This window comes from Octopus bimaculoides, chromosome 4 (assembly GCF_046866305.1).
Source record: "Octopus bimaculoides isolate indiv1 chromosome 4, ASM4686630v1, whole genome shotgun sequence".
NCBI lineage: Eukaryota > Metazoa > Mollusca > Cephalopoda > Octopoda > Octopodidae > Octopus > Octopus bimaculoides.
The window spans coordinates 51,739,689-51,757,582 of record NC_142931.1 but is presented as its reverse complement, the minus strand read 5'-3'; the positions used below and the strand labels follow the sequence as shown (position 1 = coordinate 51,757,582).

The 17,894-nt window shown below is 36.6% G+C and overlaps 1 long non-coding RNA gene across 3 annotated transcripts in view; it reads left to right on the top strand.

Moving 5' to 3' along the window:
* Window positions 1-17,894, top strand: part of LOC106870195 (uncharacterized) — a 90,931-nt gene that overhangs the window by 62,319 nt on the left and 10,718 nt on the right. The window contains exon 2 of one of the 3 annotated variants that reach the window (XR_016241491.1): window positions 16,321-17,837. The exons of the other annotated variants lie outside the window; for them this stretch is intronic. This is a non-coding gene — a long non-coding RNA (uncharacterized LOC106870195). The remainder of the gene's footprint in view (window positions 1-16,320; window positions 17,838-17,894) is intronic. 3 annotated transcript variants of the gene reach the window in all.

Sequence of the window (17,894 nt, the reverse complement as noted above, 5' to 3'; positions counted from 1 at the left end):
TTTGTTAAATGAGACCACTAATTATATTTGATGTGTTGCTTTTCAGTTTGGAACCATGGAGTGTAATGAAATATTCCAAGACTATCTTTATAAAAAGCATCAATTAAGTTTTATAGTTGCTGTTGCTAGTTCGAAATATTGTACCATAATTATTGTACATAAAGGAAGTATTGCACATCCTATAATTTCAGTTATTTACTTGGCTGTGTCTGGTAATAAACATTAACGAGTGTTCAGACTTGCGAATATTTTCTTTAAAAGCCCGGTACACGTTGCCGAGTATGAAGTGTAAAGGGTATTGCACGCTAAAATGTAATCTCTAACATGGACTTATATAGTACCAACTAAACAAATTGCTTGCGTGATGTTATACCACACACACACATACACATACACACATCACACACACACACGCGCACACACACACACATACAATCACACACCCACACACACACAATCACACACGCACACATACACACACGCACACACACATAAATCTAAATGTTATGTACACCACTGTTCTCATAATTTTGTTCATATTGCATGAGGTTTTCTATCTCTATTTGGAATCATTCAGTTACCAAATTTATTGTAAACTTTGTGGATCTTGATAAGTCTCATCCACTGGACGATGCAATGTTCGTGGTGTATTGTTGCTATCTGGTATATAAAATATATTAGTCACAAACAAAATGAGACACGAAAAGGATAATGTATAAGTCAAATAGATTAAAAATTCAATATCAGGCGGCAATGTCTACACAAATTATATTTGTTCAGCCCGATATACAGAAGCGGTGTAAGCAACCAAATTATTTAATCCGGAAGATGAGACTTAGAAAGCCTAGGAAGACTTAAGTTAGATTTCTGTCCTTCAATATTCTAAGCGATGTGCGAAGTATAGCTTATACGAATATATGTGAAGAGAACATTGATAAAAAAGACAAAATTAGAACAGTGTTGGTTTTTAAGACTAAGAAAATATCTCTTATGCATGCATAAATACATACATAGGTACGTGCATATGTATATACATACATACACACCTATGCGTATGCCCCTCTTAGTTTCGTGTGTACATAATCAGGTATATGTGTGTGAATATGTGTATAAATGCATATATGTGCATGCGTTTATATATATATATATATATATATATATATATATATATATATATATATATATATATATATATATACGTGTGTATGTTTATATGTATATATATATATATATGTATGACTGCAGGTGTTTATACACATGTATGTGTATGTATATGTATATATATATATATATATATATATATATATATATATATATATATATATATATATGTATGTATGTATGTAAGCAGACACTCATAGACACACACACAGACACCCGGTACGTATATGCGTGTGTATGTTTATATGTGTGTGCATATGTGCCTTACGTATGTGTGCCAGTTTTCACAAGTATGTATACGTACGTGTATTACTATTTAGTTCAAATGCCCCAGACGATCATGTCACTGCATAAGTCCTCGTGCTTTTATTGTCTAATATTGACAAGACAGGGCTTTTTGTACCTGTCACAGCGTACCATGTGAACAGTGCCATCAAATCAGCGTGATTCCTTTTCCCACTTGGATTCATACATTGACCTTTGTATGTGTTGACTTTTGTATTGTGACCTTGACTTACTGTTGATGGAATTTGCCTGTTTGAAGAAAGAGTCCGTACGTATAAAGTGACGTATGGAGATAAAATAATCATTTCTCTCACAGAGTTATACATATACATGCAGATACATACATATACATATACTCACGTGCATAAAAACGTACACTTAATACGCACTCGCACACATTTTGCATATACATAAATGCATAAATTGATGTAAGTCTGTAATCTCTTATAAACATACAGTATTAAATAACTCAATAATATACCAGTAGCAAAAAAAAAAAAAGGTAGAGGTGATGGTAGATGACTATTTTCTGCCTCTTTAGGCTTCGTCAGTAGCATGTGCTCAAAGGCAATCGACCGCATGCGGAGACAAAAACCATCGTCACTCATACAGGAAAAGCTGTGACTAAAAATCACTGATGTTATAGTTACCCAACTGGCTAATAAAAAATTCCTTATGCGCAAAAGACGCAGTTATGTGTGTGTGTGTGTGTGTGTGTGTGTGTGTGTGTGTGTGTGTGTGTGTGTGTGTGTGTGTGTGTGTGTGTATGTGTGTGTGTGTGAGTGTGTGTGCGTGTGTATTCCCCAGCACCACTTGACAACCTGTGATGGTGTGTATTCCGTCCCCGTAACTTATGGTTCGGCAAAAAAGACCGATAGAATAAGTACCAAACTTAAAGAAAAACAAAAAGAAAACATTAACATTGGGATCGATTCATTCGAGTAAAAATACTTCAAGGCCGTGCTCTAGCATAGAGTCTAATGGCTTCGGATTCAGTCCCACTGCGTGGCACCTTGGGCAAGTGTCTTCTATTATAGCCTCGGGCCGACCAAAGCACTGTGAGTGGATTTGGTAGACGGAAACCCGTCGTATATATGTATATGTATACATATATGTGTGTTTGTGTGTGTGTTTGTCCCCCCAACATCGCTTGACAACCGATGCTGGTGTGTTTACGTCCCCGTAACTTAGCGGTTCGGCAAAAAAGACCGATAGAATAAGTATTAGGCTTACAAAGAATAAGTCCTGGGGTCGATTTGCTCGACTAAAGCCGGTGCTCCAGCATGGCCGCAGTCAAATGACTGAAACAAGTAAAGAGAGCGTCTATAAAAGTTATATTTATGAGTTCAAAAATTGCATAAGAATTTGTTAGTAGGCAGTTTAGCTTAAAAGTAAAGCTGCCATGGCCGGTAATCACACGGATGTGAGATCGAGAGTGGGACTGAACCCGGGACCATGTGGTTGGTAAGCTAGCTACTTACCACACAGCCACTCCTACGCCTATTACATACATTTTAAAAGAAAATGTATTTCTAAATACCTATAAAAATAATAACTTCCGCTTCTATTATATAGTAGATATTTTATCATTCGTTTGGATTTATCTGTATCTTTGGGTAAGATCCACATACATTTTTGAAAAAAAAGGAAATGAAGCGCAGGCATGGCTACGTGATTAAAAAGCTTACTTTGTAACCATATGGTTTAAGGTTCAGTTTTAATGCACGGCAACTAAGGCAAGTGTCTTCTACTATAGTTCCGGACAGTCCAATGCCTTGTGAGAGAGTTTAGTAGGCAGAAACTCTGTGTGAGTGTGTGTATTATCATAATTATTATTTCGCTTTAAGGCGGCGAACTGGCAGAATCATTAGCACGCCTGGCAAAATGCGTGGCGGTATTTCGCTCTTTCTTTACGCCTTGAGTTCAAATTCCGCCGAGCTCGACTTTGCCTTTCATCATTTCGGGGGTCGATAAATTAAGTACAAATAAAGCACTGGGGTCGATGTGATCGATTTGCCCCCTTCTTACAAATTTCAGGCCTTGTGCCTGTTGTAGAAAGGATTATAATTATTTCGCTTAGAAATAGCGATACTAATAACCTTGTATTAGAATTCAAAATACATATGCTTCAGAACAAAACGTCAGTCGAGTACAGAGCAGTAATAAGAAACTAAAATGACGAAGGAATAAGAAATTATCTCATGAACTTCACCAGCTTACAGCTGTTTCTGCTATATGATGCATTGGAATTATAGTTGAGTGCCTGAGTAACACTTTATAGCTTCATCGGAGCTTCAGACATGAAGTCCAATGACTGGAACAAATAAAAGATTTCACCACGTGGTCGATCTGTTTGCTACAAATAACATTCCAAATAGCAACCATCATTCATTCCCTACCGTCTTAAAACGGCCATGGATACAGTGCATCATGACGTTTTAGATACATTACTCCTGAAAAACTAAGAATGATTATCCCGGGAGTGCTTTTAATTATAGGTCTTGTTGGTTAGGACTGACCTGAGTCAACACAATAACACATATTCTGGGGCCACATAATTTCTTTTAATTAAAAGAAGAATATCTCAAATGATACCACCAATGAGCAAACGTTTAAAAAACTTTATAGCTATTCTCCGCCTCCTTTGTTGAAAGTGACTTGCTTGCTACATGGAGCCAAGCGAGACAGAGCCAGGAAGCTATACCGAAATCTTGAGCCATCACCAACATGGGTATTCCCGCCAGTTTGGCAGATGGTGGTTTTTAATTCAAACGGAATTTAAAGAATTGACCAAATTAATTATAAGCTGAAATATTTTAATCAATTTATTATTGATATTGATACATTTATACTTTGGATTTATAGATTGGTTGGCATCTTTTATGGTCTGAAAAATAATGTTTTATAGTATTTGATATCATTAACAATCAAAAGGACTTGAGCTTACGAACTTTTTTGTTACGCAAATTTCACGCTCTCGTCCCATTGGCAATAATAACGTACACAACTATTGCAAATACGGCTTTTGACGAGTTGCAAAGATCAAGCATTTAAAACTGTGATTTACATTTTATTTCAGTCGTATTCATGTACTTATATAACTTGAAGAAATTATTTTTTCTGTGGTATCTTATCTTGATAACTTCATTTTGATCAATGGCTTTCGATCTTATATCTTGCGACTTAAAACGTTTTCTTTCCTCTGACTAGCATTCAAGAAGACGATACGTGCTTGTAAAACAAAGGAAGATTAAAAGGCTTTTTGATTGGTTTTCAGTGATAATTTCTTCTGGCCCTTTACGTTCTGTGTTCAAATTCCATCGAGGTCAAATTTACCTTTCATCCTTTCAGGGTCGATAAAATAAGTAGCAATTGAGCAATAGAATCGATGAAATCGACTAATTCACTCCCTCTAAAATTGCTGGTCTTGTACCAAAATGTGGCCCCATGATTATAACAGAGCTCACACATATACAATAATATTACCAGCTACACCGATTAAACATATCCGTATCACTTATCCCAAAGCCGAAATACAACTCCACCCACAACACCTTCACCATACACCAATCACATCTCTGTAGTCTCGCGCTTTTCTTTTAATCTCTGAAATAATCATAATTTATTCGTAACGGTTTATTTCAAACTTTTGATAACAACTTCCGGTGCTTTGATTCAAATAAGTAGATAATTTTTAGACCGCGAAAGCAAAACGCAAAATGAACCAGGCCACTGTTCCATTCGGTAGACACAAAAAAAAAAAAGGAGAAAAATAATGGTTTCATATTTTGGCACAAAGCCAGCAATTTCGGGAAGGGGTTAAGTTGATTACATCGACATCAGTTTTTAACTGGTATTTATTTCATCGACCTCGTAAGAACGAAAGACAAAGTCAACCTCGGCGGAATTTGAACTCAGAACGTAAAGCCGGAGGATATGCCATGAGGCATACTAGTCCAGCATACTAACAACTCTACTGATTCCTAATATTTTGGATGCACATCTATAAACAGCCTCTCAAAACCTATGCCGTCTCGACCAGCTAGATTTGAGCCAGTGAGGTGGCCTCTCCGGGGTCTTATATTTGCTTTTGCACATTTGGACATTGTGAAGTATTTTTAGGTTGTTTCTATACTTTCAGAATCTTCCACTTTTGATTGATCACATGACGTGTATAGAGTAAGAAGACGTTGTTATAAAGACGAGCCATCTCAGCTAGAGCAATGACGTGTACTAATGTTTAATCCTTTGCGAAATAAAAATACATTACGTCGTCAGAAAAAAGTTAGTAACTGTTCTTAGAAACCACGTGAGAAAACCTAATCACGTTTTGAACCAGTCAGTGGAGAGTGGAGAGAATTTTTTTTATTTATATTCAGTGAGTTATATAGTAATGGTGATTCACTCAAAAAAAGAAAAATTGCGCAAATACAAAACAAAATTCCTTTAATCAATGTAACTCCCTTTTGAGAAAAGATTTCAGAAGCATTCAAACAGTCAGGTTATTTTGAGTTGCTAATACACAAGAAATTTGTAAGCTGCTTGAGATAAGAAACAAGATACTCTTCAAGTCGTTGTTAGTATAGTACATAAACAATTAGAAAGCAAGTTTAATTTTTCCTGGCAAAATGTGAATGACAATTTCTTTTCATTAATATGTCGGATGGCAAATGATCGCTTGCTGAACATATTGCAGTAGTTTAGTTTTTCAAGTAACTACTCTGGGTCGTATTATCAATAACTGAGACCCTTAGCAAGACAATGTTCTCGAACCTAATACATTAAAATAAAGAGTTCTGAATATCAGATATACGTGGTATTTCAGTGTAGGAAATTGTTTTATAATTCATTAAAAAGTCTTTCGCATTTTCTTTTTTGTCGCATAAAAACAATTGTTTGTGAGTCTCATCCTGAAAAATGAATGCTTCTTGTTTCAGTTGGTCGCCATCATGCACACAATTACTCTGAGGAAGATTTCAATTTTGGGAAACATAAATTCCAACTTATCTCAAATGTGTTTACTTTAGATGTCTTGAAGGGTCTTTCAGTCATCATCGTGAACAATGTAGTGCTTGAACTGTTTACTTTCCTTAATTCATTGTAATGAATTAAGCCAATTTTCCTTAACCTTGGTAAAACACGTTGCAGTTGTTGTTAAGTCACCGATCCAAAACAGGCTTTCAGTATTTTCGCAGACTTCGATACATATAATCGGATCAGAGTTCTGTGAGTTCGGAATAATAATGCATGTTCACAGATGGAATATTTAATTTTCAGTGAGTTATATTTATTCTTCTTGATCATTAGTTAAATACTTGTCTGTGATTTATCTCCTACACATTACAAATGACAAGAATTCAAAGAGTTGTTAAATTGATTTCACATTGTGCCAACGCATTCAGAATCCAATGGAGGGTAATTCAAATTAACATTACCGATGCTGATCCATGTATTTCTTCTATTTGTTCAGTAAGCATTGAATGGAGAATCAGATGTAAAATTGGAGGTGTTAATTTTTTCTTTTCTTATAACAAATATTAGATTCATCTCTGTTAAAAAAAAGATTCAAAATTATAATCTACAAAAATTAGGAATTTATATCTTGAAAACACCTTACGACAATGAGAAGAACGAGGAATAATAAGGAATTTAATCAACCATTATAAAAAGCTCACGAGAAAATTGCCCCTCTTATGCTCTTAAATACTTTGGTATTATCATATTTGAACTATAATAAATATCAATTCGTCGGAAATGCGTTTTCTTGGTCAGAAATTTAATGTTTAATTTTTTTTCTAGAATACCAAGCAAGTTTACGTATGATAATGTGCTTGTGTTATCCATAAATCTTGAATGCTGTTTCTTTCTCGTAACATGTCAACTGTATATTCCAAGCGGTTTGAGAGTTTATTTCACCTGAAAAAACATTTGAATATTTGCATTAGGACTACTTGTGTTGTAGTGTAAGTATGTGTACATGCAGAAACACGTATTCAAAACCACTAAGAAATGCTGTAGTGTTGCATCGCCGCTGGCTCTTTCAGTGATGAACATCAAGAACTTGCAATGGTGTCTCAGTCCAGAGATCAATTAATCGCCATATAGCTCACATCTAACAAGGAAACCCCGGTTTTAGATTAATACCTCTGATATTTAATAACTGGTTTCCAAGACTGTGATCGATCATCAGCCTGCAAGAAATTGCAGCCAAATAGTGTCTTATCGTTTTCAAAATCGTTAAATATTCAGGAGAAATTTATATCCGATACCATAGAATACACCGAGAAATAATATAGTGTGGATATGATTAGAATGTTAACCAGAGAATGAAATAACATCAGTAAAATAATTAACATCTCTAAAATGCATTAAAGATTCTTTTTGTTTCATTGCAAAGACCGTCTGGTCTCTGAAATTAATATCATGACATTTGCGCCGGCGCCACTGGTACCATCGGCACTAGCAATAACAACAGTAGCAACAGCAGCAACAGTAGCAACAACAGTAGTAGCAACTACAGCTGTAGCAGCAGCAACTAACGTTCATGTGCTTCTACGTGGTCACTCGACCAGTAAGAAATAGCAGACAAAATTTCTTTCAAATCATATACTAATGTCATATATAAGGATAGGATAAATTCAATATTATATTGACTTACATCTGAAAGGTAGGAAATTCGCGTTTGGTATATCTTTGGTCATAGGTCTGTTCAATAAGAACTTATCTTTGGTTAAAAAACAAGAAGAAGTAGAATTGATTGAAATATTAGTCTAATTTCCTTTAAATCGCACCCTACTATCTTAAACGGAGAAGGAAACATTTTATACTGCAACCCTAGCTGCATTATGTCGTAATGATTAGACGGCAATTTCACGATTAGATCCTATGTCTGTCATCAAAGTTCACCAAGGGCTAACAATAGCAACAATAACAACAACACGTATACAAGAACAACAACCAATACAGCGACGTAGTCACTGCGACACTCAGAAATATTTCACCGTTTTTCATTGTCACTTATCGTAGCATGAACATAATCAGCAGTAGTGCAAAGTTTTTCTTGTATCAGTCCTCCTTTCCTTTACTGTGAAATGCAGGAGCGTGTTGTATCTCATCAACATTACTGCGATGTTATCATAGATTAGATGTTTAACTATCGCTAGATTCGTTCTCGTGAAATATATAACCGTAATGAAAAGGTCGACTTTTGTTGGAGAAATATGATAGATCACTGCGACAATTGGTTGATAATATAATTAACTTTTATTTAATGTTAAGATAGAAGCAGCTGGTTAGTGTTTAAGATTGATGAAACAGATAAAAGAATTTATTCAGCTGAAATAACTTTCTTCTTGATGATGAGTATCTAGTTTGGACAAGGTGACACTATTAACCTATTACATGCTGACGTAAAAGAAGGGAAGTGTATCAGGGCAAATGTGAAGGTTCTTGAGTGAACTTAAGTCTTCACAAGAACTATGAGACTGAACGATGGTAAATCTCAAAGACTACTGAAGTTAGTTAAAATGGAAATTTTCGGCAATATTCTTTTGAAAATTGGACCACGATGTCGAGAATTTACATAACTCTTGAATATTCGCTAGGAAACAGAGCACCTAGTAGTAAGTCAAATTAGCATAATTGGTTATTACAAAAAGAAAAAAAAAAGGAAATAATGTGCAATACAAAGTTGTAAGTGGTAGCTGTGTTTAAAAATAACTAATTGATTCTGGCGTTTCTTTACAAATATGAACCATCATAAGATGCAGATAATAATTCATTTTGTTATGCTGAGATAATAGACGAAGCTGAAGTGATACAGTTAACTGGGGTAGAACTTAAAGTTATTTCATTTAGCATTTAGAGAATGAAATGATTTTCTAGTTTCTTTTTCAATAGAACACTAATAATATAACTATGAAATTTTCAGATGTTCGTAAATGTCTACCTACAATACGTAGAAAATTTCATAGATACATGATATCGAGCTGGAAGAATAGAGTTGCAAAATGTACTTGATAGTCCAGTAAGTCTAGTACCATCATATCTAAACGGAATCTGTATTATTTTAATTCATTTGTTGAGCGTTTACACGTTCACTACATATTTAGAACCTGAGGTCGTAAATCCATATATCATGGAGGCATGGGTTACGACAACAAAAGAGTAAAACCGAAGAGATAAGCATGGGCACGGGTGTAGCTGTGTGGTAACCACTTGATTCCGGGTTCAGTCGCAGAGAGTGGCACCTTGGACAAGTATCTTTTATTATTGCCTTAAACCGACCATAGTCTTGTAAATGGATTTGACAGACGAAACTGAAAGAATCTCGTCGTATATATGTGAGTGTGTGTCCGTCCCACCACTACTTGATAACTAGTTGTGGGTGTGTTTACGTTCTTGTAACTCAATGGTTTGGCAAAAGAGACAACAGAATAAGTCCTTAGCTTAAAATAAAAATAAAAAATAAAAAAATCCATTCGACTAAAAATTCTCCAAGGCAGTGGTTGCAGTCTAATGACTGAAATAAGTAGAAGATAAACGATAAACTGAATTGTAGCAACAAACGACAATAGTGGCAACAACAGAAGCTACAGTAGCTGCATCCTCAACTGCAGTCAGTTCAAAGCCCAGTATAATTAGCATCAACTAAACAAATAATAACTTCATTGCTTGTATATCGGACTTTGCTATTCTCTTATGATTAGTTTTAGCCTTCAGAATAACAAGGAATCCACCACCATCAACACAATAGCAACACCACCGTCAAGGTTACATTAGCAACGCACGAGAAACGAAGGAGTCTTTGTATGTTCGCTCAACTTGCTAGTAAAAACAGCCAAAATCTTAATCATTTACTTTCAATGTAAAAAAGTGAAGTATGTAGCGGACAATTCATTAAGACAAAATAATCACAGCTATGTCGGTGTTGATTATCAATCTGCTGGATCAGAGATGATCTGGGGTTAAACAGGGATTACAACAATAGCAACATTCTGATCACCATTACTTCAACAACAATAGCAACATTCTGATCACCATTGCTACAACAACGCAACTATCACTATCACATTCATAACATAATTACAACATTCACAAAAACAGTACAACCACGCAACCGTACCACCACCACCGTTAAAAACCTCTTCACTGTTATCACCAAAATTATCAGTAACCTTACTGTAACCATCTCTCTGATACCCACCAAAAATATTATCAATAACATTAGCATCACAACGAACTTAACTGCCATCGCACTAACACAACCACCACTACCACCATCATTGATTCCCACTACATCTATCAACAGCAAAATCACTACAAGTACTAACACACCCATCCTAGCTATCAACACCACAATCACCTCAAACACCAACACTCCCACCTTGTCTATCAACTTCGCTACGACTAGCACTAGCACACATGCCCACCAAAAACATTAACATAACAAAAACCCACCACCGCCACCACCACCACCAAAAATCACGACTAAAAAATAAAAAAAACAACCGCCACACCATCAACCCTCATCAATTCCCATCCACTACAACTACCAAAGAACTAACACATCCGCCAACAACCATCAACACCGCTACCATCATCACTTGCACCATTACTGCAACCACCACCACCACCACCACCACCACCACCGTGTTATCTCGACCACGTCTTTCTATTCCATTTCTTTCTCCATATACATTCAACGAATACCACTCGTTCACCCTAGTTCTTTTGTCACAGTTGGACGCCGACCGACAGTTAGTATGCACCGCTGCTGCCAAACGGCTCCACTGGTGCAGGAAAAAGTTGTCTTCAACATTTCATGTATGCATAGATGTCCTAGTGTATGTATGTGGATGCGTGTCTATCTACATACATACGTGAATGAATGTTCCTCTGTTAAAGTGCATCTATGTGTGTGTTCGTAAATGTGTATGTCTGTAGCTACTTGTGAACGTGCGTATGTGGATGTGTGTATAGGTGTATATGCAAATACGCATGTGTACATATGTATATGCATAAATATGCTTCTTTGAGTGTGTCTATACGTGTGCACGTGTAAATGTGCTAATTTGTGTACGTAAGTATAAATGTGAATTTGTATACGTATGTGTATGTGTGTAGGGAGTTTATGTATATGTATTGTATATGTTGGTGTGTGTGTGTGTATGTGTATGTATGTGTGAGTGTGCTTATGTACATAGTCTCACACGTCTATATGTATTGCGTATGGATGCATATGCATTTATGAATGTATGTCGATTTGATTAGTGTATGTGTAGACACATAAACACAGGCACAGCTCGTGCGCGTGCGCACGCACACACACACACACACGTATATCACTTGTTGGTAATGCTAACATTTATGGAAAATAATTTTTTAGATATTTGTTTTTGATGACAGTCTTTGTGGTAGTATCTGGTAGTAATAGTAGTAGTAGTAGTAGTAGTAGTAGTAGTAGTAGTAGTAGTAGTGGACGCAGTAGAAGTAGTAGTAGTGTTGGTAGTAGTAGTAGTAGTAGTAGTAGTAGTAGTAGAAGTAGTGGTAATAGTAGTAGAAGTGATAGTAGTAGAAGTGATAGTAGTAGCAGTGGCAGTGGTGGTGGTAGTAATAATAATAGTAGTATATTGGTGATTTTAGCTGTTATAGTTGTAGCGATGTTGTGGAGTATAGTAGTGGTGGTAGCTATGAAGGAGGTTATAGTGGCGGTGAAGGTGGAGATTGTGGTAAATGTGGTGCTTAGTTGTAATAGTGTTCAGTTAATGAGAATAGTTTAACTCCCTTGTATTGCTGGTTGCAATTGGCCTGATTCAAATAGTTGTTGTTCTTGGGGACTAGATTAGGTCTGCTGAATACGTTGCACTACGATAAAAGCGTCGTATCACGTCACCATGCTGCCTTTCTTTTCCCTTATAAGTCATTGGTACTACATCCTCCAAGCGTCATTCTTTAAAAATTGCATTGCGATGTGTATTGAGAGAGGTTTGGCTGTTACTTCTCACAGTTCAAGTCACAACACAGAAGCCTTTTCGCTGAAACTTCGCTCAAAATGTAGTGTGTACAGACTAAATACACCACTTGATGTCTGCATTGAAAATGTTTGTTCTTTTTGAAAGGAGTAACTAGGTTAGCGGGAGTGGCAGAAACAATAGTTCATTGAGAATTAAAGACATTACAATATTTTGGTTTCCTTCCATAATATGCCGAGTTCAAATGTCAGTATTTATCTTTATCTCGCCAGGGCCGATCAAGTGCCAGCAATACACTGAGGTAGATTTCTATCGACAGCATCCTTTTCCTACAGTTTTATGGCCCTATGTTGTTGGAAATTCAAAGATGACATTAAAGAGCCTCTTCAAATATTTTACCATACTTCGTCTTTCTCTCTCTCTCTCTCTCTCTCTCTTTCTCCCCCCCTCTCTCTCTCTCTCTCTGTTTATCTCTCTTTCTGACTCCACTCTGTATCCTTATTGCTTAGTCACAAGGAGGAAAAGTGAGCATTCGTGACCCTTTTCGGAGCTTTTGAGACTGATGAGAAAAAAAAAATCATCCTGTCTTGAATGTTTGTCACAGAATGTCTCAAGTGCCAGATGGTCGTGTTAAATCACAGAATGAAGTATTTCTCCCATCAAGCAATATGTCTGAAGTCAACTCTCTATTCTCTGTCTGTCTGTCTCTCTGTCTCTCTGTCTGTCTGTCTGTCTCTCTCTCTCTCACTCTGCCTCTCGGTAATGTACGTAACTACCAGATAAGTCATGGATTCGATTCAATTGTAAGATAACCTATAACCTCTACAAGCATATGACATTTTCATGATACAAGAAATAACAAGTGTTATAGTTGTCGCTGTAGTGATTATTTAGTCACTAGGTCAAGTCTGATCGAACATGTCTATGGTCAAACGTATACAACTATTTTGTAGCCACAGACCCTCCCTAACCAAGCGCACTTTTTGACCGAGGACGTTTCAACAATGATCAGCCTCAACTCTTGGATTTTATTTGTTCCAGATATGGATCTACGGTTGCTTTATCAAATATGTCCTTCCATATTTTTAAGACGAAGTTGTGTGTTTCAACATTTGATTATGCTTGTTTAACAGGTTTAGTAGGAAAGGAATGTAATGTTGACACAACTGTTTCTGTTGTTGCTGCTTGTAATGTCGTTGTTGTGATTACTATTACTGTTGCTGTTGTTGGTTATTGACAACATTACTATGATTGCTGTTACGTCTGGTATTGCTAATTTTGCTATGAATTTTGCTAAAATGAATTCGTCTTCTCAGAGCTGGTCATTCAAGCCTTACCTATTTAAGCATCTCATCTCCTTTTATCAGCGATGTTGTGAGCAACACTCAGGCAACATACTAATCACTAGTACGTTGCCTGAATGTTGCTTAATCACTAGTCCCTGTTCTCCCAGTACGTCAACTGTCTAGAATTATCATCCCTCTGCGCATGCTCTTTCTGCAGTCGTTGACTGGCATCAGTTCAAGTGTAACGGCAGCGCTATCAATCACACCAGCCTCAGAGGGACTACGAAGACCAAAGATACAAATCCTTCTTCAAACCAAACAAAAATATAAAGAAAATGTTTACTTTAATATAAATTTCATGCTGTACAGTAGTACATTTATAAGTACATGCACACACACACACACACACACAAACACATGTATGCATTTGTGCCTATCTATCTCTTTACCTGTTTATCTATCAATCGATCGATCGATCTATCTGTGTGCGTCGTGCGTGTGTGTATGTGTGTGTGTGTGTGTGTGTGTGTGTGTAAGAAGAGAGTGAGAGACAATGTCATTTGTTTGGACGATAGACATATAAATATAAATGTGAATGTGTGAGTGCGCGCGCGCATGAGTATGTGTAGAGAGAGAGATATAGAGAGAGGGGTAGGAGAGAGAGTGAAGTGAGAGAGACGGAGAGAGCTGGTTAGATAAATAGACAAATGGATACTAATATCAATATTCTTAAATATATATATGCTTGCAAGTGTGTGTGTGTGTGTGCGTGTGCGTGCGTGCGTGCGTGTGTGTTTATATATGGGTGTATGAGTTTGTATATATATATATGTATATATATATTGTAATTTTATAAAGCTTTATGTTTATATACATAACGAAACCAGAAGTAGGCTCCGCAGACATACAATTAAACGCAACGATGCACAATACAAACTAAGGACAAATGGTTTGCATACACACACACACACACACACACACACACACACACATACACGCACACGCATATACACACATAGACATTCAAATATGTACATAGGTGCGCACACATACCCACACACACACACACACACACACATTCACACTCATTTGTACATACATCTGTGTAAGTGTATATGTGTGCGAGTGCACAAAGTATGTTATGAAACCCTAGATTACGCTATTTCTATAACGTCTATATTAATCCGAGTGCTGTGGTGCAGTAAATTTGCAGCGAACCGAATCACCGACCGGGTTTCGATTCCCTCGTGGGTCCGCTTCACTTACGTTGTGAATGCCGTTGAGAGAAAGATGAATGTAGACATCTATAAAGGCACTTACAAATATATATATATATATATATATATATATATATATATACATGTGTGTGTGTGTGTTTCAAACACAGACACACAGAAAGGGGTGGGAGATTGAGAAAATGGAAGAAAGAAAGTAAATAAACACAGATATAAGGAGAGAAATTAGTGTGCATCTAGGGAGAATCGAACTGACATCACTGGTCAACGCCCAACTACATTATATGTGTACTAACATGTACAGATTAAATGTGCGCGCGCGAGTGTGTGTTGTCAGTGCTTCTCTATGTGTGTAGAACTATTACTTTATTAATTCTGATAAATAACCCTTGGGAAGAAATGCGAGTCTCTCAAATTACCATCTACTATCCCTATGAATCTATGGTTTACTGTAAAATAATGGATTGAGAGAAACTGAGGGAGAAAAATCGACAGACAAACTTGTCGGCAAAGGCGAACTGAATTTAATACTAAGACAGAAACAAAGAGAAATTGAATAGTGAAAAAGAAATATTAGTTTGTGTGATGTCAACAGCGTGGTTTCATAAACGTGCTGAAGTTTCCTATTTTTATTCTAGTATTTAATTATTTCAGGTCACACACCGTTATACAGGCATCTCCGCATTACGGATACATTAGGTTACATGTACCAACGACCGTCCTCTCATCTGCAAATTGCTGCTACCTCAGTAATATGTGTATGAAATGATGCATCATTATTTATATTGACCTTCCCCATCCTGTCCGGGTTATGCGTTGACTGTGAGTCTGGAATTGCAATACCGATACAATACCGACTCTCAGATTGTAATACCTCCTTGTTCTGTGTATCCTGACTGTGATGTATTTCTTGTCCTATAAACAAATCCTTGAAATTGCCTGTTGTTTTCTTTCAGCCCACATGTATATCAATAACTGTGTTGGTGACACCGTCAGGTTTTCTTCGCCTATGATGCCTCTGTATCGTCAGCATAGCTAGTGAGTGTGGTTGCTTATATAACTCAGAGTATGTCCGAGAAAGAACCACTACAATAGCCTCTATAAATTCTCTGAAGGACCCCGCTCAAAATTAACGTTCAAACTGCCCGACTTAAGCCTCCCCAAAAGTAAAGCCGACACTTACCTAGTTTTCCATATATGCTATCATACAATTTGTTACGTATCATTCAATGATTGACTTCATCGATGGCCTCTGTGAAGTGGAAATATGCCACATTTACATATGACCTGGTAGCTACTATAGGTTATACAATTCTACTTAACTGTGGTTCAACATGCTTATCTTTAATGACAATTTTCTCTCGCATTTCATTCTTGCAGTGCATAAATACCAAGATATTCTAAAACTTTCTGGTGGTGAGGTGAAGGGATGACAATTATTGAACAAAGCAACACTGGTAAAATAACTGATCTATTCTTGCCGCCCAGCGTTACCTTTTAAGATGCATTCAAGAGTTAAATGTATAACTGTGACCTACAAGAGAAAATACGTACAAAGATATGTGAATGAAGTTCTGAAGAAAAGATACAAGAGGACACATAAATCTTAGTAACATCAAGAACTACAATCTCAAGTTTAGAATATTTAGTTTAGCAGCTTCATGGAAGGCACTGAAAACTGTCACTCTAGCTAATGTTTGGAAATACTTCTGTGCCACGTGTAGGTAGAATATGATCTTGATGGATTCGAGGCAAGCGATTTTTGCAGCATACTTCAGAGGGCAGGCAAATCAGATGTTATAGACAACGATATCAGAACCAAGAGTTGACACGATAAGCATCAAGGCTGAACCATTGAATAACAGGTTCAATCTTATCCATTTGCATTTAAAACATTTTCTGTTTATTCAATTTTCCTCACATGGGCTTCGATAAACTCGACGCTGTAGTAAAAAGCATTTGCCCAAGCTGTCACGATGATGATGACGGTCATGATCTTGATGATTCATGGTGAAAATATCACCTCATTTGCTATATAACAACGCATTGACTAACTGGTTAGGACCTCAATTTTTAGTAAGTGATTTGGTATCATTTTTCAAGAAGCAGAACTGAGTCACGTAAAAATTTCTTTCTCGTAGAGATACAACGAACATCTATTAATTGATCTCAACACCTTTTAATTAGTAGTTCAAAAAGCTTATCCGATCAATCAATTTTCTGCCGATTTTATGTATCCCCGAATAAATAACGAAAATGAAAAGACGTAGAAATGAAGACACTGAAAACTATCAACAAGCTCAAAATAAAATAACATGTTGCCTTGAGTTCAGATGATTGATTATTAAATCATTACATATCGATCTCTTTGAATAAGAGTTAAAGAAGAAAGAAAAAAACGAAGACATAAAATTATAATAACAGTCTCAAGAGAAAGAAGAAATTGGATCCAGGACTGGGGTAGGAAATAAAGACAATGGCATAAGAAATATTAATGTTGCCGGTGCTTCAAGTCGATTCGGAAATTCTATTAAAGATCTGAAAATATCGTTATATTGAAAAGAATAAGAACTTCAAAAGATTGTCTCAGCCACTACTACTACTACTACTACTACTACTACTACTACTACTACCACCACCACCACCACCACCACAACCACCACCACCACCACCGCCACCACCATTGCTGATTATGGTGATCATTGCCTTAAGTTATTGCACAGGTCGGCACTTGACTGGGATCTTCATTTATCGACCCCAGAAGAATGAAAGGTAAAGTCGAGCCCGGTGAAATTTGAACTCAGAACCTAATGAATGGAAAGAAATACCGCAAGGCATTTTGCCATCTTAGACATCCGTTTGTAATAGAGACACAAAGCCAGAAATTTATGGGAAGGGTAAGTCGATACCATCGATCCCATTGTTTTGCCTGGTACTTTATTTTATCGATCCCA